This window comes from Bos mutus, chromosome 21 (assembly GCF_027580195.1).
Source record: "Bos mutus isolate GX-2022 chromosome 21, NWIPB_WYAK_1.1, whole genome shotgun sequence".
Classification (NCBI taxonomy): Eukaryota; Metazoa; Chordata; class Mammalia; order Artiodactyla; family Bovidae; genus Bos; species Bos mutus.
In genome coordinates this window covers 1,330,036-1,356,181 of record NC_091637.1, presented here as the reverse complement: position 1 = coordinate 1,356,181, position 26,146 = coordinate 1,330,036, and the positions used below count along the sequence as shown (strand labels likewise).

General features: G+C 52.1%; 1 long non-coding RNA gene and 9 other non-coding genes across 26 annotated transcripts in view; all 10 read right to left on the bottom strand.

Annotated features, from left to right (window-relative positions):
• Positions 1-2,359: 2,359 nt before the first annotated feature.
• Positions 2,360-2,451, bottom strand: LOC138984454 (small nucleolar RNA SNORD116). The gene has a single exon (XR_011461749.1). It is a non-coding gene; the product is annotated as a small nucleolar RNA SNORD116 (small nucleolar RNA).
• A 244-nt stretch (positions 2,452-2,695) lies between these two features.
• LOC138984351 (uncharacterized) overlaps positions 2,696-26,146 on the bottom strand; it is a 29,362-nt gene continuing 5,911 nt past the window's right edge. For 6 of the 17 annotated variants that reach the window (XR_011461605.1, XR_011461602.1, XR_011461599.1 and 3 more), the window contains 11 exons: positions 24,882-25,014; positions 23,765-23,904; positions 22,150-22,282; positions 21,033-21,172; positions 19,419-19,551; positions 18,304-18,443; positions 16,691-16,823; positions 15,571-15,710; positions 7,596-7,743; positions 5,136-5,286; positions 2,696-2,837 (listed from right to left, as the gene is read on the bottom strand). This is a non-coding gene — a long non-coding RNA (uncharacterized lncRNA). Of the gene's footprint in view, positions 2,838-5,135; positions 5,287-7,595; positions 7,744-8,112; positions 8,184-15,570; positions 15,711-16,690; positions 16,824-17,363; positions 17,487-18,303; positions 18,444-19,418; positions 19,552-20,092; positions 20,216-21,032; positions 21,173-22,149; positions 22,283-22,822; positions 22,946-23,764; positions 23,905-24,881; positions 25,015-25,553; positions 25,677-26,146 lie in introns of all 17 variants that reach the window. The other 11 variants (XR_011461611.1, XR_011461609.1, XR_011461607.1 and 8 more) reach the window with 10 other exon arrangements.
• LOC138984453 (small nucleolar RNA SNORD116) lies at positions 4,809-4,900 on the bottom strand. The gene has a single exon (XR_011461748.1). It is a non-coding gene; the product is annotated as a small nucleolar RNA SNORD116 (small nucleolar RNA).
• LOC138984452 (small nucleolar RNA SNORD116) lies at positions 7,260-7,351 on the bottom strand. Its single transcript, XR_011461747.1, has one exon. It is a non-coding gene; the product is annotated as a small nucleolar RNA SNORD116 (small nucleolar RNA).
• LOC138984460 (small nucleolar RNA SNORD116) lies at positions 9,727-9,820 on the bottom strand. Its single transcript, XR_011461756.1, has one exon. It is a non-coding gene; the product is annotated as a small nucleolar RNA SNORD116 (small nucleolar RNA).
• LOC138984466 (small nucleolar RNA SNORD116) lies at positions 12,509-12,598 on the bottom strand. Its single transcript, XR_011461761.1, has one exon. It is a non-coding gene; the product is annotated as a small nucleolar RNA SNORD116 (small nucleolar RNA).
• On the bottom strand, positions 15,268-15,360 carry LOC138984450 (small nucleolar RNA SNORD116). The gene has a single exon (XR_011461746.1). It is a non-coding gene; the product is annotated as a small nucleolar RNA SNORD116 (small nucleolar RNA).
• LOC138984449 (small nucleolar RNA SNORD116) lies at positions 18,001-18,093 on the bottom strand. The gene has a single exon (XR_011461745.1). It is a non-coding gene; the product is annotated as a small nucleolar RNA SNORD116 (small nucleolar RNA).
• On the bottom strand, positions 20,730-20,822 carry LOC138984448 (small nucleolar RNA SNORD116). Its single transcript, XR_011461744.1, has one exon. It is a non-coding gene; the product is annotated as a small nucleolar RNA SNORD116 (small nucleolar RNA).
• Positions 23,462-23,554, bottom strand: LOC138984447 (small nucleolar RNA SNORD116). The gene has a single exon (XR_011461743.1). It is a non-coding gene; the product is annotated as a small nucleolar RNA SNORD116 (small nucleolar RNA).

Below are 26,146 nucleotides of genomic sequence, written 5' to 3'. Positions count from 1 at the left end.
AGCACGTGTGCTCTAGGTGCTGCATGAGCAAAGTCACCACCTCCATCCCAGGAAAGTCAGTGAGCTTGATCAGGTCAGCATTCAGGACTGTGCAGATTGCAGCCTTGGGGCAGCCAAGCTTCAGGCCCTGGGACCTTGCATGCCCCAGGGAAACCCCAGAAGGTGAGAGTGTGAATCCCATGCCCAGATCCCTGGAGCCAAACCACCAGGTCTCCTTGAAGAAAGGCTGCTTACCGCCATGGTTGTTCCATCTGTACACGCAAGGGCCACTTGTCCAGTTGTCTCTGGGGATTCATGATATTCATCTCGAGAGGCTGGCTATCATGGAATATGCGATGGGTAACCTGTTGCCAACAGTCTTCCATTTTGGGCCACTCAACCTGGCCTGGGGCAAGAAAACACATGTGTGAGGAAGAGCACCAGGTGTACTGGGGAAAGAGGCCAGGCCTCCGGGAGCACTGCCAATCATTCTGGCATCTACCATCCAATTGCTGCAAGAAGGTGTGCTGTGTAGGCAGCCAAACAGGGATGTGTTGGTGCACGGATACATTCAGAGTCAAGGGACCATCAGGACAAAGAATGCCAATCTGCCAACTGCCTGGTCTCAGGCCTGCAATTCCACTCCACGCACCGCCCTGGCCAACACAATTTAATGATGTCCCCAAGAACCCGAGACCCCCTCAGGTGAATGGGGCCCCCTTCACCTAATAGCCATTGACCTTCCAGGGAAACACACCCACTCTTGGCACCTACTCTGCTCACAATGGACTCACCAGCATGGGAAAGGATAAAAGGTACCTGAGGGCCTCCATGTCATTAAGCCCCTTCTCTGATATGCAGCATATCCATGAAAAATGGCTTTCAGCCCCATGACAAAAGGGCCCCAGTGGACTCAGCCTGGTTGACACATGAGCGTGCCTGCCTCCTGGTCAAAGCCATGCTAAAGCCCTTCCTTGAAAAAAACACGAAGAGCTACAGGCCATTGGAGCCATTCCAAAGCACAAAGATGCTGAGGCTCCACCCTTTAGAGCAACTGAGTCACTTGTCATGCCACCTTGTTCTTTTTGAGCCAGTAACATCACTGCCATGAGCCCAGACACAATATGAAACTCAGGTTGTTCACGACCATCCTGAAACACCAGTCATGACACCACGGAACTCAGCAAAGAGGCACAATGATTGAACTCACATAACACCTCTGGCTACAGATTCACAGAAGAGCACAGCCTTGCTGCTAAGCACCACACCAGAGAGCTTCTCCTGCCCTTAAAACTGTAGCCACTCATCTGACTCCCCTATTTCCACAGGGTCCCTGCCAGCTAATTTCTGGGAAGAGTTACTAAACTTGGGCAAGGATAGGTGGGCTGGGAATAGAAATGACACTGGGATGTCTTGAGGCACAAATTCACTCCATGCACATGGGGAGAACATGGCAAGATGGACAGAAAACATCCCCTCTGCTTCATATGACGCCCAGGCCAGGACAAGATAAGACACCACCTGGGGAACCACTTATGGCTCTGGAGGTCTGCAGCAAAGGAAACCAATCACGGGAGAGGCCAACTGTTCAATAGTCCATGAACCTATGAACCTGCCACCACAGTCCTTCCCCACTCTCACTCCAACCAAACCTGAAGGCAACCCAGAATTCAGGGAACCTGACTGACTTGCCGATCCATTCACCTGCCCATCCATCCATGGGTTCCACCACCACTTGAGGTACATTTCACGATCCCCAAGCTTTGCTCTCCCCCGACAACTGCCCACCTCAGAGCAATGTGCAGGTCCCTCCTGTTGACTCAGGACTTTCACCCTTGGAAATGCCCTAATGCATCTGCAAGGCTCACTCTCCCAACACTAGTGCCCACTCACATACCAACCAAAGAAACAATCAGACGAGGGGCCATCAGCTTGGCCCACCTCCTGGACACTCTGCCCAATGATCTCCTCTGACCATCAGGAGAAAACTATGCGGCATCCCGTCCCCCAGAAGAACATGACATAGAAACTTGTCCGAAGCCATGACTCCTTTCAGGACATGAGTGAAAACACTTTCAGGCAAAGGCAGTGTGGCTGACAAACTCAGTGGCAGTCCAGATACTCTCAAATGGCTTCCACTTCTCTGCTACCAACAGAATCATACATACCAGGAGACAAAAGCCTTGGTTAGCCTTATGTAACCAGAGATGACTCATGGTCCCTAGCCATATCCCGAGGTTGGGAGGTCAGGGCATTTTCCTCATGGCTCATCTCCATACCACAAGAGGCCATCACCCTCAGCTTGCACACTTGGCTGCTCACGCCCAGGGAGCAAATGAAATGTGACCCTGGCCCTTCGATCCACTGGAAATCACGTGCTGGACCTCAGTTCCGATGAGGAGACGGTAGTGATGGCTCACTCATTTTGTTCAGATTTCCAAGGAATGCATTTGTGGGAGTCATCATCGATCCAAGCACGTGTGCTCTAGGTGCTGCATGAGCAAAGTCACCACCTCCATCCCAGGAAAGTCAGTGAGCTTGATCAGGTCAGCATTCAGGACTGTGCAGATTGCAGCCTTGGGGCAGCCAAGCTTCAGGCCCTGGGACCTTGCATGCCCCAGGGAAACCCCAGAAGGTGAGTGTGAATCCCATGCCCAGATCCCTGGAGCCAAACCACCAGGTCTCCTTGAAGAAAGGCTGCTTACCGCCATGGTTGTGTTCCATCTGTACACGCAAGGGCCACTTGTCCAGTTGTCTCTGGGGATTCATGATATTCATCTCGAGAGGCTGGCTATCATGGAATATGCGATGGGTAACCTGTTGCCAACAGTCTTCCATTTTGGGCCACTCAACCTGGCCTGGGGCAAGAAAACACATGTGTGAGGAAGAGCACCAGGTGTACTGGGGAAAGAGGCCAGGCCTCCGGGAGCACTGCCAATCATTCTGGCATCTACCATTCCAATTGCTGCAAGAAGGTGTGCTGTGTAGGCAGCCAAACAGGGATGTGTTGGTGCACGGATACATTCAGAGTCAAGGGACCATCAGGACAAAGAATGCCAATCTGCCAACTGCCTGGTCTCAGGCCTGCAATTCCACTCCACGTACCGTCCTGGCCAACACAATTTAATGATGTCCCCAAGAACCGAGACCCCCTCAGGTGAATGGGGCCCCCTTCACCTAATAGCCATTGACCTTCCAGGGAAACACACCCACTCTTGGCACCTACTCTGCTCACAATGGACTCACCAGCATGGGAAAGGATAAAAGGTACCTGAGGGCCTCCATGTCATTAAGCCCCTTCTCTGATATGCAGCATATCCATGAAAAATGGCTTTCAGCCCCATGACAAAAGGGCCCCAGTGGACTCAGCCTGGTTGACACATGAGCGTGCCTGCCTCCTGGTCAAAGCCATGCTAAAGCCCTTCCTTGAAAAACACGAAGAGCTACAGGCCATTGGAGCCATTCCAAAGCACAAAGATGCTGAGGCTCCACCCTTTAGAGCAACTGAGTCACTTGTCATGCCACCTTGTTCTTTTTGAGCCAGTAACATCACTGCCATGAGCCCAGACACAATATGAAACTCAGGTTGTTCACGACCATCCTGAAACACCAGTCATGACACCACGGAACTCAGCAAAGAGGCACAATGATTGAACTCACATAACACCTCTGGCTACAGATTCACAGAAGAGCACAGCCTTGCTGCTAAGCACCACACCAGAGAGCTTCTCCTGCCCTTAAAACTGTAGCCACTCATCTGACTCCCCTATTTCCACAGGGTCCCTGCCAGCTAATTTCTGGGAAGAGTTACTAAACTTGGGCAAGGATAGGTGGGCTGGGAATAGAAATGACACTGGGATGTCTTGAGGCACAAATTCACTCCATGCACATGGGGAGAACATGGCAAGATGGACAGAAAACATCCCCTCTGCTTCATATGACGCCCAGGCCAGGACAAGATAAGACACCACCTGGGGAACCACTTATGGCTCTGGAGGTCTGCAGCAAAGGAAACCAATCACGGGAGAGGCCAACTGTTCAATAGTCCATGAACCTATGAACCTGCCACCACAGTCCTTCCCCACTCTCACCCAACCAAACCTGAAGGCAACCCAGAATTCAGGAACCTGACTGACTTGCCGATCCATTCACCTGCCCATCCATCCATGGGTTCCACCACCACTTGAGGTACATTTCACGATCCCCAAGCTTTGCTCTCCCCCGACAACTGCCCACCTCAGAGCAATGTGCAGGTCCCTCCTGTTGACTCAGGACTTTCACCCTTGGAAATGCCCTAATGCATCTGCAAGGCTCACTCTCCCAACACTAGTGCCCACTCACATACCAACCAAAGAAACAATCAGACGAGGGGCCATCAGCTTGGCCCACCTCCTGGACACTCTGCCCAATGATCTCCTCTGACCATCAGGAGAAAACTATGCGGCATCCCGTCCCCCAGAAGAACATGACATAGAAACTTGTCCGAAGCCATGACTCCTTTCAGGACATGAGTGAAAACACTTTCAGGCAAAGGCAGTGTGGCTGACAAACTCAGTGGCAGTCCAGATACTCTCAAATGGCTTCCACTTCTCTGCTACCAACAGAATCATACATACCAGGAGACAAAAGCCTTGGTTAGCCTTATGTAACCAGAGATGACTCATGGTCCCTAGCCATATCCCGAGGTTGGGAGGTCAGGGCATTTTCCTCATGGCTCATCTCCATACCACAAGAGGCCATCACCCTCAGCTTGCACACTTGGCTGCTCACGCCCCAGGGAGCAAATGAAATGTGACCCTGGCCCTTCGATCCACTGGAAATCACGTGCTGGACCTCAGTTCCGATGAGGAGACGGTAGTGATGGCTCACTCATTTTGTTCAGATTTCCAAGGAATGCATTTGTGGGAGTCATCATCGATCCAAGCACGTGTGCTCTAGGTGCTGCATGAGCAAAGTCACCACCTCCATCCCAGGAAAGTCAGTGAGCTTGATCAGGTCAGCATTCAGGACTGTGCAGATTGCAGCCTTGGGGCAGCCAAGCTTCAGGCCCTGGGACCTTGCATGCCCCAGGGAAACCCCAGAAGGTGAGAGTGTGAATCCCATGCCCAGATCCCTGGAGCCAAACCACTAGGTCTCCTTGAAGAAAGGCTGCTTACCGCCATGGTTGTTCCATCTGTACACGCAAGGGCCACTTGTCCAGTTGTCTCTGGGGATTCATGATATTCATCTCGAGAGGCTGGCTATCACGGAATATGCGATGGGTAACCTGTTGCCAACAGTCTTCCATTTTGGGCCACTCAACCTGGCCTGGGGCAAGAAAACACATGTGTGAGGAAGAGCACCAGGTGTACTGGGGAAAGAGGCCAGGCCTCCGGGAGCACTGCCAATCATTCTGGCATCTACCATTCAATTGCTGCAAGAAGGTGTGCTGTGTAGGCAGCCAAACAGGGATGTGTTGGTGCACGGATACATTCAGAGTCAAGGGACCATCAGGACAAAGAATGCCAATCTGCCAACTGCCTGGTCTCAGGCCTGCAATTCCACTCCACGTACCGTCCTGGCCAACACAATTTAATGATGTCCCCCAAGAACCCCGAGACCCCCTCAGGTGAATGGGGCCCCCTTCACCTAATAGCCATTGACCTTCCAGGGAAACACACCCACTCTTGGCACCTACTCTGCTCACAATGGACTCACCAGCATGGGAAAGGATAAAAGGTACCTGAGGGCCTCCATGTCATTAAGCCCCTTCTCTGATATGCAGCATATCCATGAAAAATGGCTTTCAGCCCCATGACAAAAGGGCCCCGGTGGACTCAGCCTGGTTGACACATGAGCGTGCCTGCCTCCTGGTCAAAGCCATGCTAAAGCCCTTCCTTGAAAAACACGAAGAGCTACAGGCCATTGGAGCCATTCCAAAGCACAAAGATGCTGAGGCTCCACCCTTTAGAGCAACTGAGTCACTTGTCATGCCACCTTGTTCTTTTTGAGCCAGTAACATCACTGCCATGAGCCCAGACACAATATGAAACTCAGGTTGTTCACGACCATCCTGAAACACCAGTCATGACACCACGGAACTCAGCAAAGAGGCACAATGATTGAACTCACATAACACCTCTGGCTACAGATTCACAGAAGAGCACAGCCTTGCTGCTAAGCACCACACCAGAGAGCTTCTCCTGCCCTTAAAACTGTAGCCACTCATCTGACTCCCCTATTTCCACAGGGTCCCTGCCAGCTAATTTCTGGGAAGAGTTACTAAACTTGGGCAAGGATAGGTGGGCTGGGAATAGAAATGACACTGGGATGTCTTGAGGCACAAATTCACTCCATGCACATGGGGAGAACATGGCAAGATGGACAGAAAACATCCCCTCTGCTTCATATGACGCCCAGGCCAGGACAAGATAAGACACCACCTGGGGAACCACTTATGGCTCTGGAGGTCTGCAGCAAAGGAAACCAATCACGGGAGAGGCCAACTGTTCAATAGTCCATGAACCTATGAACCTGCCACCACAGTCCTTCCCACTCTCACCCAACCAAACCTGAAGGCAACCCAGAATTCAGGAACCTGACTGACTTGCCGATCCATTCACCTGCCCATCCATCCATGGGTTCCACCACCACTTGAGGTACATTTCACGATCCCCAAGCTTTGCTCTCCCCCGACAACTGCCCACCTCAGAGCAATGTGCAGGTCCCTCCTGTTGACTCAGGACTTTCACCCTTGGAAATGCCCTAATGCATCTGCAAGGCTCACTCTCCCAACACTAGTGCCCACTCACATACCAACCAAAGAAACAATCAGACGAGGGGCCATCAGCTTGGCCCACCTCCTGGACACTCTGCCCAATGATCTCCTCTGACCATCAGGAGAAAACTATGCGGCATCCCGTCCCCCCAGAAGAACATGACATAGAAACTTGTCCGAAGCCATGACTCCTTTCAGGACATGAGTGAAAACACTTTCAGGCAAAGGCAGTGTGGCTGACAAACTCAGTGGCAGTCCAGATACTCTCAAATGGCTTCCACTTCTCTGCTACCAACAGAATCATACATACCAGGAGACAAAAGCCTTGGTTAGCCTTATGTAACCAGAGATGACTCATGGTCCCTAGCCATATCCCGAGGTTGGGAGGTCAGGGCATTTTCCTCATGGCTCATCTCCATACCACAAGAGGCCATCACCCTCAGCTTGCACACTTGGCTGCTCACGCCCCAGGGAGCAAATGAAATGTGACCCTGGCCCTTCGATCCACTGGAAATCACGTGCTGGACCTCAGTTCCGATGAGGAGACGGTAGTGATGGCTCACTCATTTTGTTCAGATTTCCAAGGAATGCATTTGTGGGAGTCATCATCGATCCAAGCACGTGTGCTCTAGGTGCTGCATGAGCAAAGTCGCCACCTCCATCCCAGGGAGGCCAGCAAGCTCAATCAGGTCAGCATTCAAGACTGCACAGATTGCAGCCATGGGGCAGGAACTACAGCCAAGCCTTGGGCCCTGGGACTTGGCATACCCTAGGGAAACCCCAGAAGGTGAGAGCACAGATCCCATGCCCAGATCACTGGGGCCAAACCACTCGGTTTCCTCAAATAAGGACCACTTACCTCCATGGGTATTCCATCTTACAGATGGAGCTGCATGCGCAATGGCCCCCAGGGGCTCATGCTCCTTGTCTCACCAGGCTGGGATTCACAGAATGTGTGACGGGTTCCCTGTTGACAATGGTCTTCCATCCTGGGCAACTCAATCTGGCTTGAGGTGAGAAAACACATGCATGCATGAGGAAGAGCAACAGGTGTACGGGGAAAGAGGAAAGGCCTCCAGGAGAGTTGCCCTCATTCTTGAATCTACTATTCAACTGCTGCACCTCGGCCTGGTGTGTCAACAGCCAAATGTGAATGTATTTGCACATGGATACCAATCAGGACAAATAGCACCAATCTGCCAATTCCCTGGTCTCAGGTCCTACAATTTCTCTTCTTTTGCCATTCCCACTGAAAGCTTAAGGATGTCCCCCAAGAACCCTGGAGGGAACTGAGCCCCCTTGGCCTAATAGCCACTGCCCTTCGCACCTATTCTGCTCACAATGGACTTGCCAGCACAGGGAAGGATAAAAGTTACCTGAGGGCTTCCATGATAATAAGTTCCTTTTCCGACAGGCTGTATATCCATGAAAAAAGGCTCTTTCAGCCCTGCAACAAAGGGGTCCCAATGGACACTTGTACTTAGCCTGGTTGACACATGAGGGTGCAGACTTCCTAGCCAACAGCCGTGCTAGAAGACCTTCCTTGAACAGCACAAAGAGCTAAAGGCCATTGCAGACATTCTGAAGGGTAGAGATGCTGGGGCTCCACCCTTTAAAGCAACCGGGTCACTTGTATGTTGACTTTCTCTTTGTAAGGCAGTAACATCACTGCCATGAACTCAGACACAACATGAGAATCAGGTTGTCCCTGACCATCTGGACACCATCAGCCATGCCATCACAGAATCCAGCAAAGAGGCATGATGAATGAATCTACATGACACCTCTGGCCAGAGGCCAGGAACACAGGAGAGCACAGCCTCCCTGCACCAGCGGGGCCAAATGACAAAATGAGCCCCACGCCAGACAGCCTCTCCTGCCCCTACAACTGCCCACTCACATGGGCTGCCAACTCCCCTTTTTCCACAGGATCCTGCTCCCTGATTTCTAGGAAGACCCCCTAAACTCAGACAAGGATAGGTGGGCTGGATTTACAAATGACAATGGGATATCCTGAGGCACAATTTCACGCCAAACACAAGGGGAGAACGAGGCAGGATGGACAGAAAATATCCCATCTTCCTCATACTTGACACCCTGGACAGGACAAGATATGACACCAGACTGGAAACCACTCCCAGCTTCAGAGGTCTGCTGCAAAGGAACTATCACGGGAGAGGCCAACTGTTGGAGGGTCCATGAATCTTATGAACCTGCCACCATGGTGCTTCCCCACACTCACTCCAATCTTAACTGAAGGCAACACAGACTTCATGGAACTTAACTGAGTCACTGATACATCCACTTGCCCATCCACCCATGGGTTCCACCACCATTTGAGGTGCATTTGCACACTCCCCAAGCTTTGCTCTGCCCCAGCATCTGCACCCCCTCTCAGGGCAACGTGCAGTTCCCTCCCATCGACACAGGATTTCCATCCTCGGAAATGTTCTAAGGCATCTGCCAGGCTCAGTCTCCCAACACCAGTGCTCATTCAGACAACAACCAAAGAAACAGTCAGAAGAAGGGCCATTGGCTTGGCCCACCTGCTGGATGCTCTGACCATTGATCTCCTCTTAATATCAGGAGAAAATCTGCAGCATGCCTTCCTGGAGAAAAAAATGACATCGAAGCCAGCTGAGGCCAAATCTGCCGTATGAATCATGAGTGAAAAAACTTGGCTTTTCTCCAGAGCACCAGGCAATGGGCAGCAGGGGGGTCAGTGAAACTCAATGGCAGATCATATGCTCAGATGCTTCAAATGGCTTCAATTACCTCTGGTAACTGCACACACATCATAACAGAGGAGAACATCACAGGCTAGATTATTGAAGCCAGAGACAAACTGAACTCATTTATAAGGGCCACCCAAAGAAAGAAGACAACCAAATGGAGGTGACCCAGGTACTGTATGCATGTGTGTGACCAAGTCTAAGCTGGCCCTAATTGATAACTAGCCCCAACCCTAGCTTCATGGGAGGCAACGTGCTAGAGCTCAGTATTGATGAGGAGATGGTAGTGAGTTCTCACTCATTTTGTTCAGATTTTCCAAGGAATGTATATGAAAGTTGTCATCATTGATCCGAGTATGTGCTGCTTCACTGCACACCTCAGCAGGGCAGGCAGGGCTGCTCCAAGAAGGAGCCAATGACCTGGGAGTCCTCCAGGAGCTAGGAGAATTCAGAGCCCCCAGGCTTCTTGGCAAGAGGAAAAGTCCATTTGCACTTATACGTACTCAGGCAATCCCAGGAAGCCCTAAATTCATGACACATCTTGGGGCAGAGGAAGGCGTACCATCCTTAGTGATCCAAAAAGCAGAAACTGCAAGCTGTTTCTGCCACACTTCTTGCAGGACTCTCTTGCACCTCCATTCACTGAATCACAGGCAGGGATTCTTGTAAGCTACAGTCATACCTGGCAACTTCTCCTGACAAGTCAAAGGAAAGCACAAGCATGCTTCAAATGTGCACCCGGGTTCTCAATGAATAATATCAGTGTCCATGGTTCCCTGAGGTAAAGCCTGCATCTGCTTCTGAACTACCTCGATCCCTCATGTATGACTGGATACGTATCTATAGCAAAAAAGGTAGGAAATTATCTTAAAGTTCCTATCGGTGTCTGTCTGTCTGAGTATGTGTGTGTGGCAGGGGATTTGATATGGGTCTGTGTGTGTGTGTTCCAGTGTACCAAGAAGGAATGTGCCTCAAGACTCTGGGTGTGCCTCTGAAACTCCTTCCAGGTGTCTCCAGGACTCAGAGTCCCACTCCAAAGGCCTTGGTGTCTTAACACGTGTGCCTTCACCACAGAAACCTGACTTTCTGCTGTCCAACAAAATGGCAGATGATGCCTGCCACTGTCCACAAGCTCCATGCAAAATTTCATCCTGAGGGGCTGTTGAAATAGGGCATGGGCTCATGATCTCTTCGACCCATGCCCTCTCACTATGAACATAAACCTGACTGCCCAAGGTCGCCTGGCAAAGCAACTGTGTGAATGCCATGTACCATGAGACATGTCAGCTAAAACTACAGCTCAGGTGTCCATGGTGACAAGACCCACCTCCTCCTGGATCAAGGAAACTTTCCCAAAGAAGGTCAAAAGTATTGGGAACATGACCCAGGGGCAGATATGGCCCACCATTCCTTAAAAGGGCAAAATAATTCAGGGCATGAGCCTCTTCCTGCCCAGTGAGTCTAATCACTCTCCGAGGCTCCACTGGAAAGTGCAAGATGGGACCTGGTCTTCCTCAGGTACCAGGATCCAGGGGTCACTCCCACAGAAACTGGGCCCCTTTGCCGGCCAGATAATGCTCAGATCCACAGCCTGCAGGGCCCTGGGAACCAACCATACCCAGGAAAAACTCCTACAAATTGAACTCCTCCATCCACCCCCAGTGTGACTCACCCACATCAGAAGCCACCAGGTCTTCTGCTCACAAAGGGACATTTAGTACTCAGAAGACCAACAGGAAGAAGGCAGTCTTTGATTATGGTGACATCACGCCATTCTGCCCAGCATCCCTTCTCTGCTACACAAAACCATCAAGTGTTCACAGAACACCAAGCCTGCTTCCAGGAAGACTTGAGAAGAACTTCCAGGGAAAGACCTTTGTTGTGTGAAGTTTCCCACAAGAGTGCCAGGGGAGTCACTTGCTACATCATGGAGGAAGCCTTGGTATGCCAACCAAAGACGAATCTCTAAAAACCACAGGACTCCAAGGTTGATACTTCTCTGCCAGGGTGGCAAACAACTGGGTGCCATCTGGGTGGTCCACCTGCTCCCATCTTTAGGAACTCATACACCTAGCAAATACCAGGCCCAAAGGAAAAACAGATATGTGCAAAGATCTCATTTCTGCCCACACTAGCTGGTTGTGAGGCCTCGCTAAGTGGAATTCTTCAAGGCACCAAAGATATGCTTTGTGAGTCCTTCTGGCAGTGGGCCACCAAGGCCAAAAAGGTCACCTATCACCGAGCCTGCCAGGCACCAAAATGCCCTCTCTTCTGTACCCAGCCAAGGGCAGCTCCAAAAGGACCACAGTATGGAACACTGAAAACACAAAGACAGTGCCTGCAGCCTCAGCGGACAGATAGTCCCAGGAAATCATCCTGTACTTTTTCTCACCTGCACAACCATTCTGCTCTAGGCCTCTGGCCAACCTGCAGGAGGAATGCAAGGCTGGGACCACTGCACAGTCCATGGCAGCCTCTAAGACACAAGCATGTGACAGAAGATGCAACACAGGAACTGCCAAGGGCAGAAACGAGGCCTATTGCCTTTCACCCCTGCCACCATTTGACTAGGTTCCTGCAAACGCTACAGCCCACAGGGCACTCAAGAAACCTCACCAACCCAAAGGGCCTCAACAGCTAGGACCTCAGATCTGACCTGAGGCTCCAATAAGAAACTACAGAATCTTCCTCACTTTGGCTTCCACATCAACACAGCTCCAACTAGCGCACTTGCAGCAGGAACTGGGACAAAATGCACATTTTCAAGCCAAGAGCTCAACAGACCTAGGCCAGGATCTACTCTGACTCCTAGCATCACTGGTCAGGCTAGACATCTCCTGTGAACTTCAGTGGTATTGACCTCAGACCTTGCACTTCAGGAAAACCGCATGAACATCTTACACAGCCCACACTCAGAAGGGAGCCTTGCAAACAGTGGTGATCCTGGTGATCCTCCTGCTCTATGCATGTATGTGACACAGTAAAAGCAGCCCTTACTGCTAATTAGTGCACACTTAGCTCCAGGAGAGGCACTGTGTTGGAATTCACTGTCGGTGAGGAAATAGTAGTGAATTCTGACTCATTTTGTTCAGATGTTCCCAAGGAACGCATATGAGAGTGTCATAGATACGAGCACACGCTGGCTTGCTGCCCACCTCAGGAGGGCAGGTAGAGCTAATCTCAGGAGGAGCCAGTGACCTAGGAGTCCTTCAGGAGCCAGGGGAATTCAGAGGTCTAAGACTTCTCTGCAGAATGGTCCCTCCATACATACAACTACTCAGGCAGTCCCAGGAAACCCTACATCCATGAAACATCTTGTGGTAAGAGAAGGTGCCATCCTCAGTGATCCAAAAAGCAGTGGCAGGAACCTGGGCCTGTGAACTTCTCGCCAGACTCCCCTGCATCTCGAGGTACTGTCTCATGTGCATGGCTTCTTGCCCTGGATGACAGACAGTCATACCCGAGAACTTCTCCTGACAAGTGGAGAGAAAGCAAAGGAACACTTCAGATGTGTACCCAAGTTCTCACTGAACAATGCTGATGCCCATCGTTCCCTGGGGGAAGGCCTTTATCTGCTTAGCCAAATGTATTGATTCCCTACCTAGGACTGGATAAATAAGTGAGCATGAGTGCAGCAAAGTAGGTTCAAGAGCGAGTGGGTGTCTGTCTGACAGCGTGCATGGATGGCAGGGCATGCGATGTGGGGTTGAGTGCATCTGTTCCGGCGTACCAACAAGGATGCACTCTTAGGATTTTGGATGGGCCTTGAACTCCTTCCAGCTATCTCCATGTCTCAGAGACCCACGCAAAGGCCTCGGTGTCTGAACAGGCATGCCGTCTATACAGAGTGTGGACCTCCTACCCTCCCACAAAATGGAGTAGATGCTTGGCACCTTCCACAAGCCTCATGCAAAATTTCACAGAGGGGCTGTTGACATCAGCTCTGGGCCCCCTATCTCCATGACCATTCCCTTTGACCAAAGCATAGGAATCGGACCAAGCAAGGTCGTGCTGCACAGCAACTCTGTGAATGCCACAGAGCTTGAGACTACACCAGGAACTATTTCAGCTCAGGTGTCCTTGCCCACTAGTCCCAGCTCTACTTAGAGCAAGGAAATTTTCCATTAGAATGACAAATGTATGGTGAACTTGGCCCTGGGGCTGATGACCCACGATACCCTTGAAGAGCAAAAGAATTCAAGGCATGAGCCTCTTCCTACCCAGTGAGTCCAATCACTCTCCAGGGACCCAATGGTAAGTGAAAGACAAGAGGCGCTCGTCCTCAGGTACCAACATCTAGGCGTCACTCCCAGAGAAACAGGGCCCGTTGCCCAGCCAGAATAGGTTAAGATCCCCACAGTACAGGCTCCTGGGTACTGACCACATCCTATGGGAAAAACTCCCATAAAGCAGAGCTTGGTCCAAATTGAACACTCCTGCCCCAAATAGAAACTCACCCACATTGGAAGCCTCCAGGGGCTCTATTCACACAGTCAACCAGCACCCAGCAACAGGAAAAAGGTGGGCTTTGACTATGGTGACATCACGTCATTCCACCCTACACCTTGTATCTGCCATGCAAGACCACCAAGTGCTCACAGATCACTAAGGTGGCTTCCAGGAAGACATCAGAAGACCTGCCAGCAGAAGACTTTGGATGTGCCAGGTCTCCCGCCATAGTGCCAGAGGAGCTGCTGGTGCCTACACTGAGGCAGCCTTGGTATGCCAACCAATGACCAATCTCTACCACAAACATGGGCCTTCAAAGTTGCTAATTCACTGCTGGGGGGAGCAGTGAACACCTGGGTGGATCAGGGCCGACTACCTGGCCCCAAATTTTGAGAAATCACACACCTTGCAAATTCCAGGCTGAGGGGCCAAATGGGGGCCAAGGCAATGTATGCACACCACATTACCACTCACGGGCTGCTTTTCAAGGTACCAAAGATACAAATGAAGAGTTCTTCTTCTGGCATCAGACCACCAAGGCCACAAAGGTCACTATTACCAAGCCTCCCAAACACAAGCAATCCTCCCTCCTCTGTACCCAACTGAGGGCAACTCTAAAAGGACCACAGTATGTATCACTGAAAACAAAACAACAGTGCCTTCAGCCTCAGGGGACAGATTGTCCAAGGAAATCACACAGCACATTTCCCTACCTGCAAAACCATTTTGTTCTAGGCCTCTGGTCAACCTGCATGAGGAATTCAGGCCTGGGATCACTTCACAGTTCATGGCAACCTCCTAGACTCAAGCACTGTGATAGCAGTTACAATTCAGGAACTGCCAAGGGCAGAAATGAGGCCTATTAACTTTCACAACTGCCACCTTTCCCCTAGGTCTCTGCAACATCTGCAGCCCACAGGGCACTCAGGAATTTCACCAACACAAAGGGCTGCAATGGCAAGGGCCTCAGATCTGACCTGGGGCGCCAATCAGAAGCCACAGAAGCATCCTTGTTTCAGATTCCACATCACCACTGACCCAACAAGCACATTTGCAGCAGTAACCAGGAAGACATGAACATTTTTAAGCCAAAAGCTCAATTGTCCGAGGCCAGGATCTACTGTGACTCCTGCCACCACTGGACAAGATGGATGCCTCTATGCTCCTCAGTGCCCTTCACCACAGACCTCACATTCCAAGAGCCACCCCAACATCTGTACATGGCACACCCTTAGACGGGAGCCTCGCAAATGGTGGTGACCTGACTGCTCCATGCGTGTGTGTGACACAGTCGGAGATGCCCTCACGGCTAACCAGTCCCACCCTCAACCCCAAGGGAGGCAACGTGCTGGACCTCAGTTTCGATGAGGAGACGGTAGTGAGTTCTCACTCATTTTGTTCAGATTTTCCAAGGAATGCATGTGAGGGTGTCATCATCGATCCGAGCACGTGCTGGCTTGCTGCCCACCACCTCACGGCAGGAAGGGCTGCTCCCAGGAGGAGCCAGTGACCCGGGAGTCCTCCAGCAGCCAGGGGAACTCAGAGCCCTCAGGCTTCTCAGCAAGAGGAACGGTCCCTCTATACGTACAACCACTCAGGCAGTCCCAGGAAACCTGAAATTCACGACACGTCTTGGGGCAGGAGAAGCCGTACCGTGCTGGGTGATCCAAAAAGCAGTGGCAGCAACTCGGGTGCGCCACACTTCTTGCCGGACTCCCTTGCACCTTGAGTCACTGCCTCACGGGTGGGGGTTCATCTCCTGGCTGATGGACAGTCATACCTGGCAACTTCACCTGACAAGTGGACAGAAAGCACAGGAATGCTTAAGATGTGTACTTGGTCTCTCACTAATACTGATGCAAATGTTTCACTAGGGGAAGGCCTGTATCTGCACCCCAACTATATTGATCCTTTACAGACGACTGGTTACCTATCTTTCAAAAGAGAGCGGCAAATGAGGCTCAAGTGCATGTGGGTGTCTTTCTGACCAAGCGTGCAAGGGTAGCACGGGATTTGATGTGAGCTTGAGTGCCTGCATTCTGGTGTACCAATAAAAATGCATTCTCAGCATTTTGGGTGTGTGTCTGGAAATCTGTCTGGGTATCCAAGTCTCAGAGACCGCATGCAAAGGCCCTGCAGTATGAACATGCGTGCCACCTCCATGGAGTCCTGACCTCCCACCATCCCACGAAATGGGATGACACTTGGCATCTTCCACAAGATCCATGCAAAATTTCACTGAGGGGCTGTTGACATAGGCTCTAGGCTCCCAATCTCCATGAACCATGATCTCTGACCAACGCAGAGACCTGACTGCCCAGGGTCACCTTTTGCGGAGAATCTGTGTGAATGCCACATACCCTGAGACTACGTGAGCTACTACTATAGCTCAGGGGTCCTTGTCACAAGTCCCACCTCCTACCTAACAAGAAAATTTTCCCAGACAACTGCACAGTAAGGAGAACTTGGCACTAGGGCAGATATGGCCCACTGCACCCTCCAATAGGAAAAGAATTCAGGGCATGCGTATCTGCCTGCCAGTCAGCCCCAATCAAAGTCCAGCCTCCCCCGGAAACTGCAAGATGGAACCTGGTCACCCTCAGGTACCAGGAACCAGGGGTCACTCCCACAGAAACGGGATTCCTTTCCTGGCCAGATTATCCTCAAATCTACAGCCTGCAGGGCCCTGGGTACTGACCACACCCTAGAGAAAGCTCTCATAATGCAGGGCTTGGTCCAAATTGAATTCATTATGCAACAAAGGGCGACTCACCTAAATCTGAAGCCTCCAGGGCCTCGGCTCACAGGGACAATGAGCATCCAGCAAGACCCACAGGAAGAAGGCGGGCAACACGACCAAGGGCTCACAGATCACCAGGGATGCTTTCAGGAAGACTTCAGAAGACCTGCCAGGGAAGACCGTGGATGTGCCAGGTCTCTGCCATAGTGCCATGGGAGCTGTTGTCTCCTACACTGAGGCAGCCTTGGTATGCCAACCAATGAGCAATGTCTATCACAACTGTGGTGGTCCTCAAAGGTTGATGCCTCACTGCCAGGGGGGCAAACACATGGGTGCTATCAGGGCTGGCCGGCTGGCCCCAACCTTAGGGAATCTTGATAATTCCAGGCCGAAGGGACAAATGGCGGCCAAGGGGCATGTGTGTACACCACGTAACTACCCACTGGGCTGGTTCCTTGGCCTCTTTATTGCAACTCTTCAAGGCACCAAAGATGCCCTTTGAGAGTCCTTCTACTGGCAGTGGGACAACAAGGCCACAAAGGTCACCTTTCACCCAGCCCCCTAAGGACAAGCAATGCCCTGTCCTCTGTACCCAGCTGATGGCAGCTCCAAAAGGACCCCACTGTATTACTGAAAACAGAACAACAGTGCCTGCAAGCCTCAGCGGACATACTGTCCCAGTAAATCACACTGCACTTTTCCTCACCTGCACAAACATTCTTCTCTGGGCCTCTGGCCAACCTGCAGGAGGAATGCAGGCCTAGGACCACAGCATAGTCCATGGCGACCTCCAAGACTCAAGCATGTGACAGGAGTTGCAATTCAGGCACTGCCAAGGGCAGAAATGGGCCTATTAACTTTCACAACTGCCACCATTCCCCCAGGTCTCTGCAGCCACTGCAGCCCACATGGCACTCAGGAATCTCAGCAACCCAAAGGGATGCAACGGCGAGGGCCTCAGATCTGACCTGGGGCTCCAATCACAAACCACAGAAGCTTCATTGCTTTAGAATCGACATCACCAGAGCCCCAATTAGTGCATCTGCAGCAGGAATCAGGACAAAATGCACCTTTCCAAGCTAAGACGTCAACTGTCTTGAGGCTAGGATCTACTGCGACACCTACCACCACTGGACAAGCCAGATGGCTCTATGCTCCTCAGTGCCTTTACATGGACCTTGTATTCCAAGGGGGCCGCTAGAATATCTGTACATGGCCCCACCCTCAGACGGGAGCCTCGCAAATGGTGGTGACCTGGCTCCTCCATGCGTGTGTGTGACACAGTCGGAGACGCCCTCACTGCTAACCAGTCCCACCCTCAACCCCAAGGGAGGCAACGTGCTGGACCTCAGTTTCGATGAGGAGACGGTAGTGAGTTCTCACTCATTTTGTTCAGATTTTCCAAGGAATGCATGTGAGGGTGTCATCATCGATCCGAGCACGTGCTGGCTTGCTGCCCACCTCCTCACGGCAGCAAGGGCTGCTCCCAGGAGGAGCCAGTGACCCGAGAGTCCTCCAGCAGCCAGGGGAACTCAGAGCCCTCAGGCTTCTCAGCAAGAGGAACGGTCCCTCTATACGTACAACCACTCAGGCAGTCCCAGGAAACCTGAAATTCACGACACGTCTTGGGGCAGGAGAAGCCGTACCGTGCTGGGTGATCCAAAAAGCAGTGGCAGCAACTCGGGTGCGCCACACTTCTTGCCGGACTCCCTTGCACCTTGAGTCACTGCCTCACGGGTGGGGGTTCATCTCCTGGCTGATGGACAGTCATACCTGGCAACTTCACCTGACAAGTGGACAGAAAGCACAGGAATGCTTAAGATGTGTACTTGGTCTCTCACTAATATTGATGCAAGTGTTTCACTAGGGGAAGGCCTGTATCTGCACCCCAACTATATTGATCCTTTACAGACGACTGGTTACCTATCTTTCAAAAGAGTGCGGCAAATGAGGCTCAAGTGCATGTGGGTGTCTTTCTGACCAAGCGTGCAAGGGTAGCACGGGATTCGATGTGAGCTTGAGTGCCTGCATTCTGGTGTACCAATAAAAATGCATTCTCAGCATTTTGGGTGTGTGTCTGGAAATCTGTCTGGGTATCCAAGTCTCAGAGACCGCATGCAAAGGCCCTGCAGTATGAACATGCGTGCCACCTCCATGGAGTCCTGACCTCCCACCATCCCACGAAATGGGATGACACTTGGCATCTTCCACAAGATCCATGCAAAATTTCACTGAGGGGCTGTTGACATAGGCTCTAGGCTCCCAATCTCCATGAACCATGATCTCTGACCAACGCAGAGACCTGACTGCCCAGGGTCACCTTTGCGGAGAATCTGTGTGAATGCCACATACCCTGAGACTACGTGAGCTACTACTATAGCTCAGGGGTCCTTGTCACAAGTCCCACCTCCTACCTAACAAGAAAATTTTCCCAGACAACTGCACAGTAAGGAGAACTTGGCACTAGGGCAGATATGGCCCACTGCACCCTCCAATAGGAAAAGAATTCAGGGCATGCGATCTGCCTGCCAGTCAGCCCCAATCAAAGTCCAGCCTCCCTGAAACTGCAAGATGGAACCTGGTCATCCTCAGGTACCAGGAACCAGGGTCACTCCCACAGAAACGGGATTCCTTTCCTGGCCAGATTATCCTCAAATCTACAGCCTGCAGGGCCCTGGGTACTGACCACACCCTAGAGAAAGCTCTCATAATGCAGGGCTTGGTCCAAATTGAATTCATTATGCAACAAAGGGCGACTCACCTAAATCTGAAGCCTCCAGGGCCTCGGCTCACAGGGACAATGAGCATCCAGCAAGACCCACAGGAAGAAGGCGGGCAACACGACCAAGGGCTCACAGATCACCAGGGATGCTTTCAGGAAGACTTCAGAAGACCTGCCAGGGAAGACCGTGGATGTGCCAGGTCTCTGCCACAGTGCCATGGGAGCTGTTGTCTCCTACACTGAGGCAGCCTTGGTATGCCAACCAATGAGCAATGTCTATCACAACTGTGGTGGTCCTCAAAGGTTGATGCCTCACTGCCAGGGGGGGCAAACACATGGGTGCCATCAGGGCTGGCCGGCTGGCCCCAACCTTAGGGAATCTTGATAATTCCAGGCCGAAGGGACAAATGGCGGCCAAGGGGCATGTGTGTACACCACGTAACTACCCACTGGGCTGGTTCCTTGGCCTCTTTATTGCAACTCTTCAAGGCACCAAAGATGCCCTTTGAGAGTCCTTCTACTGGCAGTGGGACAACAAGGCCACAAAGGTCACCTTTCACCGAGCCTCCTAAGGACAAGCAATGCCCTGTCCTCTGTACCCAGCTGATGGCAGCTCCAAAAGGACCCCACTGTATTACTGAAAACAGAACAACAGTGCCTGCAAGCCTCAGCGGACATACTGTCCCAGTAAATCACACTGCACTTTTCCTCACCTGCACAAACATTCTTCTCTGGGCCTCTGGCCAACCTGCAGGAGGAATGCAGGCCTAGGACCACAGCATAGTCCATGGCGACCTCCAAGACTCAAGCATGTGACAGGAGTTGCAATTCAGGCACTGCCAAGGGCAGAAATGGGCCTATTAACTTTCACAACTGCCACCATTCCCCAGGTCTCTGCAGCCACTGCAGCCCACATGGCACTCAGGAATCTCAGCAACCCAAAGGGATGCAACGGCGAGGGCCTCAGATCTGACCTGGGGCTCCAATCACAAACCACAGAAGCTTCATTGCTTTAGAATCGACATCACCAGAGCCCCAATTAGTGCATCTGCAGCAGGAATCAGGACAAAATGCACCTTTCCAAGCTAAGACGTCAACTGTCTTGAGGCTAGGATCTACTGCGACACCTACCACCACTGGACAAGCCAGATGGCTCTATGCTCCTCAGTGCCTTTACATGGACCTTGTATTCCAAGGGGGCCGCTAGAATATCTGTACATGGCCCCACCTCAGACGGGAGCCTCGCAAATGGTGGTGACCTGGCTCCTCTCCATGCGTGTGTGTGACACAGTCGAGACGACGCCTCACTGCTAACCAGTCCCACCTCAACCCCAAGGGAGGCAACGTGCTGGACCTCAGTTTCGATGAGGAGACGGTAGTGAGTTCTCACTCATTTTGTTCAGATTTTCCAAGGAATGCATGTGAGGGTGTCATCATCGATCCGAGCACGTGCTGGCTTGCTGCCCACCTCCTCACGGCAGCAAGGGCTGCTCCCAGGAGGAGCCAGTGACCCGAGAGTCCTCCAGCAGCCAGGGGAACTCAGAGCCCTCAGGCTTCTCAGCAAGAGGAACGGTCCCTCTATACGTACAACCACTCAGGCAGTCCCAGGAAACCTGAAATTCACGACACGCCTTGGGGCAGGAGAAGCCGTACCGTGCTGGGTGATCCAAAAAGCAGTGGCAGCAACTCGGGTGCGCCACACTTCTTGCCGGACTCCCTTGCACCTTGAGTCACTGCCTCACGGGTGGGGGTTCATCTCCTGGCTGATGGACAGTCATACCTGGCAACTTCACCTGACAAGTGGACAGAAAGCACAGGAATGCTTAAGATGTGTACTTGGTCTCTCACTAATATTGATGCAAGTGTTTCACTAGGGGAAGGCCTGTATCTGCACCCCAACTATATTGATCCTTTACAGACGACTGGTTACCTATCTTTCAAAAGAGTGCGGCAAATGAGGCTCAAGTGCATGTGGGTGTCTTTCTGACCAAGCGTGCAAGGGTAGCACGGGATTCGATGTGAGCTTGAGTGCCTGCATTCTGGTGTACCAATAAAAATGCATTCTCAGCATTTTGGGTGTGTGTCTGGAAATCTGTCTGGGTATCCAAGTCTCAGAGACCGCATGCAAAGGCCCTGCAGTATGAACATGCGTGCCACCTCCATGGAGTCCTGACCTCCCACCATCCCACCTAAATGGGATGACACTTGGCATCTTCCACAAGATCCATGCAAAATTTCACTGAGGGGCTGTTGACATAGGCTCTAGGCTCCCAATCTCCATGAACCATGATCTCTGACCAACGCAGAGACCTGACTGCCCAGGGTCACCTTTATGGAGAATCTGTGTGAATGCCACATACCCTGAGACTACGTGAGCTACTACTATAGCTCAGGGGTCCTTGTCACAAGTCCCACCTCCTACCTAACAAGAAAATTTTCCCAGACAACTGCACAGTAAGGAGAACTTGGCACTAGGGCAGATATGGCCCACTGCACCCTCCAATAGGAAAAGAATTCAGGGCATGCGATCTGCCTGCCAGTCAGCCCCAATCAAAGTCCAGCCTCCCTGGAAACTGCAAGATGGAACCTGGTCATCCTCAGGTACCAGGAACCAGGGTCACTCCCACAGAAACGGGATTCCTTTCCTGGCCAGATTATCCTCAAATCTACAGCCTGCAGGGCCCTGGGTACTGACCACACCCTAGAGAAAGCTCTCATAATGCAGGGCTTGGTCCAAATTGAATTCATTATGCAACAAAGGGCGACTCACCTAAATCTGAAGCCTCCAGGGCCTCGGCTCACAGGGACAATGAGCATCCAGCAAGACCCACAGGAAGAAGGCGGGCAACACGACCAAGGGCTCACAGATCACCAGGGATGCTTTCAGGAAGACTTCAGAAGACCTGCCAGGGAAGACCGTGGATGTGCCAGGTCTCTGCCACAGTGCCATGGGAGCTGTTGTCTCCTACACTGAGGCAGCCTTGGTATGCCAACCAATGAGCAATGTCTATCACAACTGTGGTGGTCCTCAAAGGTTGATGCCTCACTGCCAGGGGGGCAAACACATGGGTGCCATCAGGGCTGGCCGGCTGGCCCCAACCTTAGGGAATCTTGATAATTCCAGGCCGAAGGGACAAATGGCGGCCAAGGGGCATGTGTGTACACCACGTAACTACCCACTGGGCTGGTTCCTTGGCCTCTTTATTGCAACTCTTCAAGGCACCAAAGATGCCCTTTGAGAGTCCTTCTACTGGCAGTGGGACAACAAGGCCACAAAGGTCACCTTTCACCGAGCCTCCTAAGGACAAGCAATGCCCTGTCCTCTGTACCCAGCTGATGGCAGCTCCAAAAGGACCCCACTGTATTACTGAAAACAGAACAACAGTGCCTGCAAGCCTCAGCGGACATACTGTCCCAGTAAATCACACTGCACTTTTCCTCACCTGCACAAACATTCTTCTCTGGGCCTCTGGCCAACCTGCAGGAGGAATGCAGGCCTAGGACCACAGCATAGTCCATGGCGACCTCCAAGACTCAAGCATGTGACAGGAGTTGCAATTCAGGCACTGCCAAGGGCAGAAATGGGCCTATTAACTTTCACAACTGCCACCATTCCCCCAGGTCTCTGCAGCCACTGCAGCCCACATGGCACTCAGGAATCTCAGCAACCCAAAGGGATGCAACGGCGCGAGGGCCTCAGATCTGACCTGGGGCTCCAATCACAAACCACAGAAGCTTCATTGCTTTAGAATCGACATCACCAGAGCCCCAATTAGTGCATCTGCAGCAGGAATCAGGACAAAATGCACCTTTCCAAGCTAAGACGTCAACTGTCTTGAGGCTAGGATCTACTGCGACACCTACCACCACTGGACAAGCCAGATGGCTCTATGCTCCTCAGTGCCTTTACATGGACCTTGTATTCCAAGGGGGCCGCTAGAATATCTGTACATGGCCCCACCCTCAGACGGGAGCCTCGCAAATGGTGGTGACCTGGCTCCTCCATGCGTGTGTGTGACACAGTCGGAGACGCCCTCACTGCTAACCAGTCCCACCCTCAACCCCAAGGGAGGCAACGTGCTGGACCTCAGTTTCGATGAGGAGACGGTAGTGAGTTCTCACTCATTTTGTTCAGATTTTCCAAGGAATGCATGTGAGGGTGTCATCATCGATCCGAGCACGTGCTGGCTTGCTGCCCACCTCCTCACGGCAGCAAGGGCTGCTCCCAGGAGGAGCCAGTGACCCGAGAGTCCTCCAGCAGCCAGGGGAACTCAGAGCCCTCAGGCTTCTCAGCAAGAGGAACGGTCCCTCTATACGTACAACCACTCAGGCAGTCCCAGGAAACCTGAAATTCACGACACGTCTTGGGGCAGGAGAAGCCGTACCGTGCTGGGTGATCCAAAAAGCAGTGGCAGCAACTCGGGTGCGCCACACTTCTTGCCGGACTCCCTTGCACCTTGAGTCACTGCCTCACGGGTGGGGGTTCATCTCCTGGCTGATGGACAGTCATACCTGGCAACTTCACCTGACAAGTGGACAGAAAGCACAGGAATGCTTAAGATGTGTACTTGGTCTCTCACTAATATTGATGCAAGTGTTTCACTAGGGGAAGGCCTGTATCTGCACCCCAACTATATTGATCCTTTACAGACGACTGGTTACCTATCTTTCAAAAGAGTGCGGCAAATGAGGCTCAAGTGCATGTGGGTGTCTTTCTGACCAAGCGTGCAAGGGTAGCACGGGATTCGATGTGAGCTTGAGTGCCTGCATTCTGGTGTACCAATAAAAATGCATTCTCAGCATTTTGGGTGTGTGTCTGGAAATCTGTCTGGGTATCCAAGTCTCAGAGACCGCATGCAAAGGCCCTGCAGTATGAACATGCGTGCCACCTCCATGGAGTCCTGACCTCCCACCATCCCACGAAATGGGATGACACTTGGCATCTTCCACAAGATCCATGCAAAATTTCACTGAGGGGCTGTTGACATAGGCTCTAGGCTCCCAATCTCCATGAACCATGATCTCTGACCAACGCAGAGACCTGACTGCCCAGGGTCACCTTTGCGGAGAATCTGTGTGAATGCCACATACCCTGAGACTACGTGAGCTACTACTATAGCTCAGGGGTCCTTGTCACAAGTCCCACCTCCTACCTAACAAGAAAATTTTCCCAGACAACTGCACAGTAAGGAGAACTTGGCACTAGGGCAGATATGGCCCACTGCACCCTCCAATAGGAAAAGAATTCAGGGCATGCGATCTGCCTGCCAGTCAGCCCCAATCAAAGTCCAGCCTCCCCTGGAAACTGCAAGATGGAACCTGGTCATCCTCAGGTACCAGGAACCAGGGGTCACTCCCACAGAAACGGGATTCCTTTCCTGGCCAGATTATCCTCAAATCTACAGCCTGCAGGGCCCTGGGTACTGACCACACCTAGAGAAAGCTCTCATAATGCAGGGCTTGGTCCAAATTGAATTCATTATGCAACAAAGGGCGACTCACCTAAATCTGAAGCCTCCAGGGCCTCGGCTCACAGGGACAATGAGCATCCAGCAAGACCCACAGGAAGAAGGCGGGCAACACGACCAAGGGCTCACAGATCACCAGGGATGCTTTCAGGAAGACTTCAGAAGACCTGCCAGGGAAGACCGTGGATGTGCCAGGTCTCTGCCACAGTGCCATGGGAGCTGTTGTCTCCTACACTGAGGCAGCCTTGGTATGCCAACCAATGAGCAATGTCTATCACAACTGTGGTGGTCCTCAAAGGTTGATGCCTCACTGCCAGGGGGGCAAACACATGGGTGCCATCAGGGCTGGCCGGCTGGCCCCAACCTTAGGGAATCTTGATAATTCCAGGCCGAAGGGACAAATGGCGGCCAAGGGGCATGTGTGTACACCACGTAACTACCCACTGGGCTGGTTCCTTGGCCTCTTTATTGCAACTCTTCAAGGCACCAAAGATGCCCTTTGAGAGTCCTTCTACTGGCAGTGGGACAACAAGGCCACAAAGGTCACCTTTCACCCAGCCCCTAAGGACAAGCAATGCCCTGTCCTCTGTACCCAGCTGATGGCAGCTCCAAAAGGACCCCACTGTATTACTGAAAACAGAACAACAGTGCCTGCAAGCCTCAGCGGACATACTGTCCCAGTAAATCACACTGCACTTTTCCTCACCTGCACAAACATTCTTCTCTGGGCCTCTGGCCAACCTGCAGGAGGAATGCAGGCCTAGGACCACAGCATAGTCCATGGCGACCTCCAAGACTCAAGCATGTGACAGGAGTTGCAATTCAGGCACTGCCAAGGGCAGAAATGGGCCTATTAACTTTCACAACTGCCACCATTCCCCCAGGTCTCTGCAGCCACTGCAGCCCACATGGCACTCAGGAATCTCAGCAACCCAAAGGGATGCAACGGCGAGGGCCTCAGATCTGACCTGGGGCTCCAATCACAAACCACAGAAGCTTCATTGCTTTAGAATCGACATCACCAGAGCCCCAATTAGTGCATCTGCAGCAGGAATCAGGACAAAATGCACCTTTCCAAGCTAAGACGTCAACTGTCTTGAGGCTAGGATCTACTGCGACACCTACCACCACTGGACAAGCCAGATGGCTCTATGCTCCTCAGTGCCTTTACATGGACCTTGTATTCCAAGGAGGGCCGCTAGAATATCTGTACATGGCCCCACCCTCAGACGGAGCCTCGCAAATGGTGGTGACCTGGCTCCTCCACGCGTGTGTGTGACACAGTCGGAGACGCCCTCA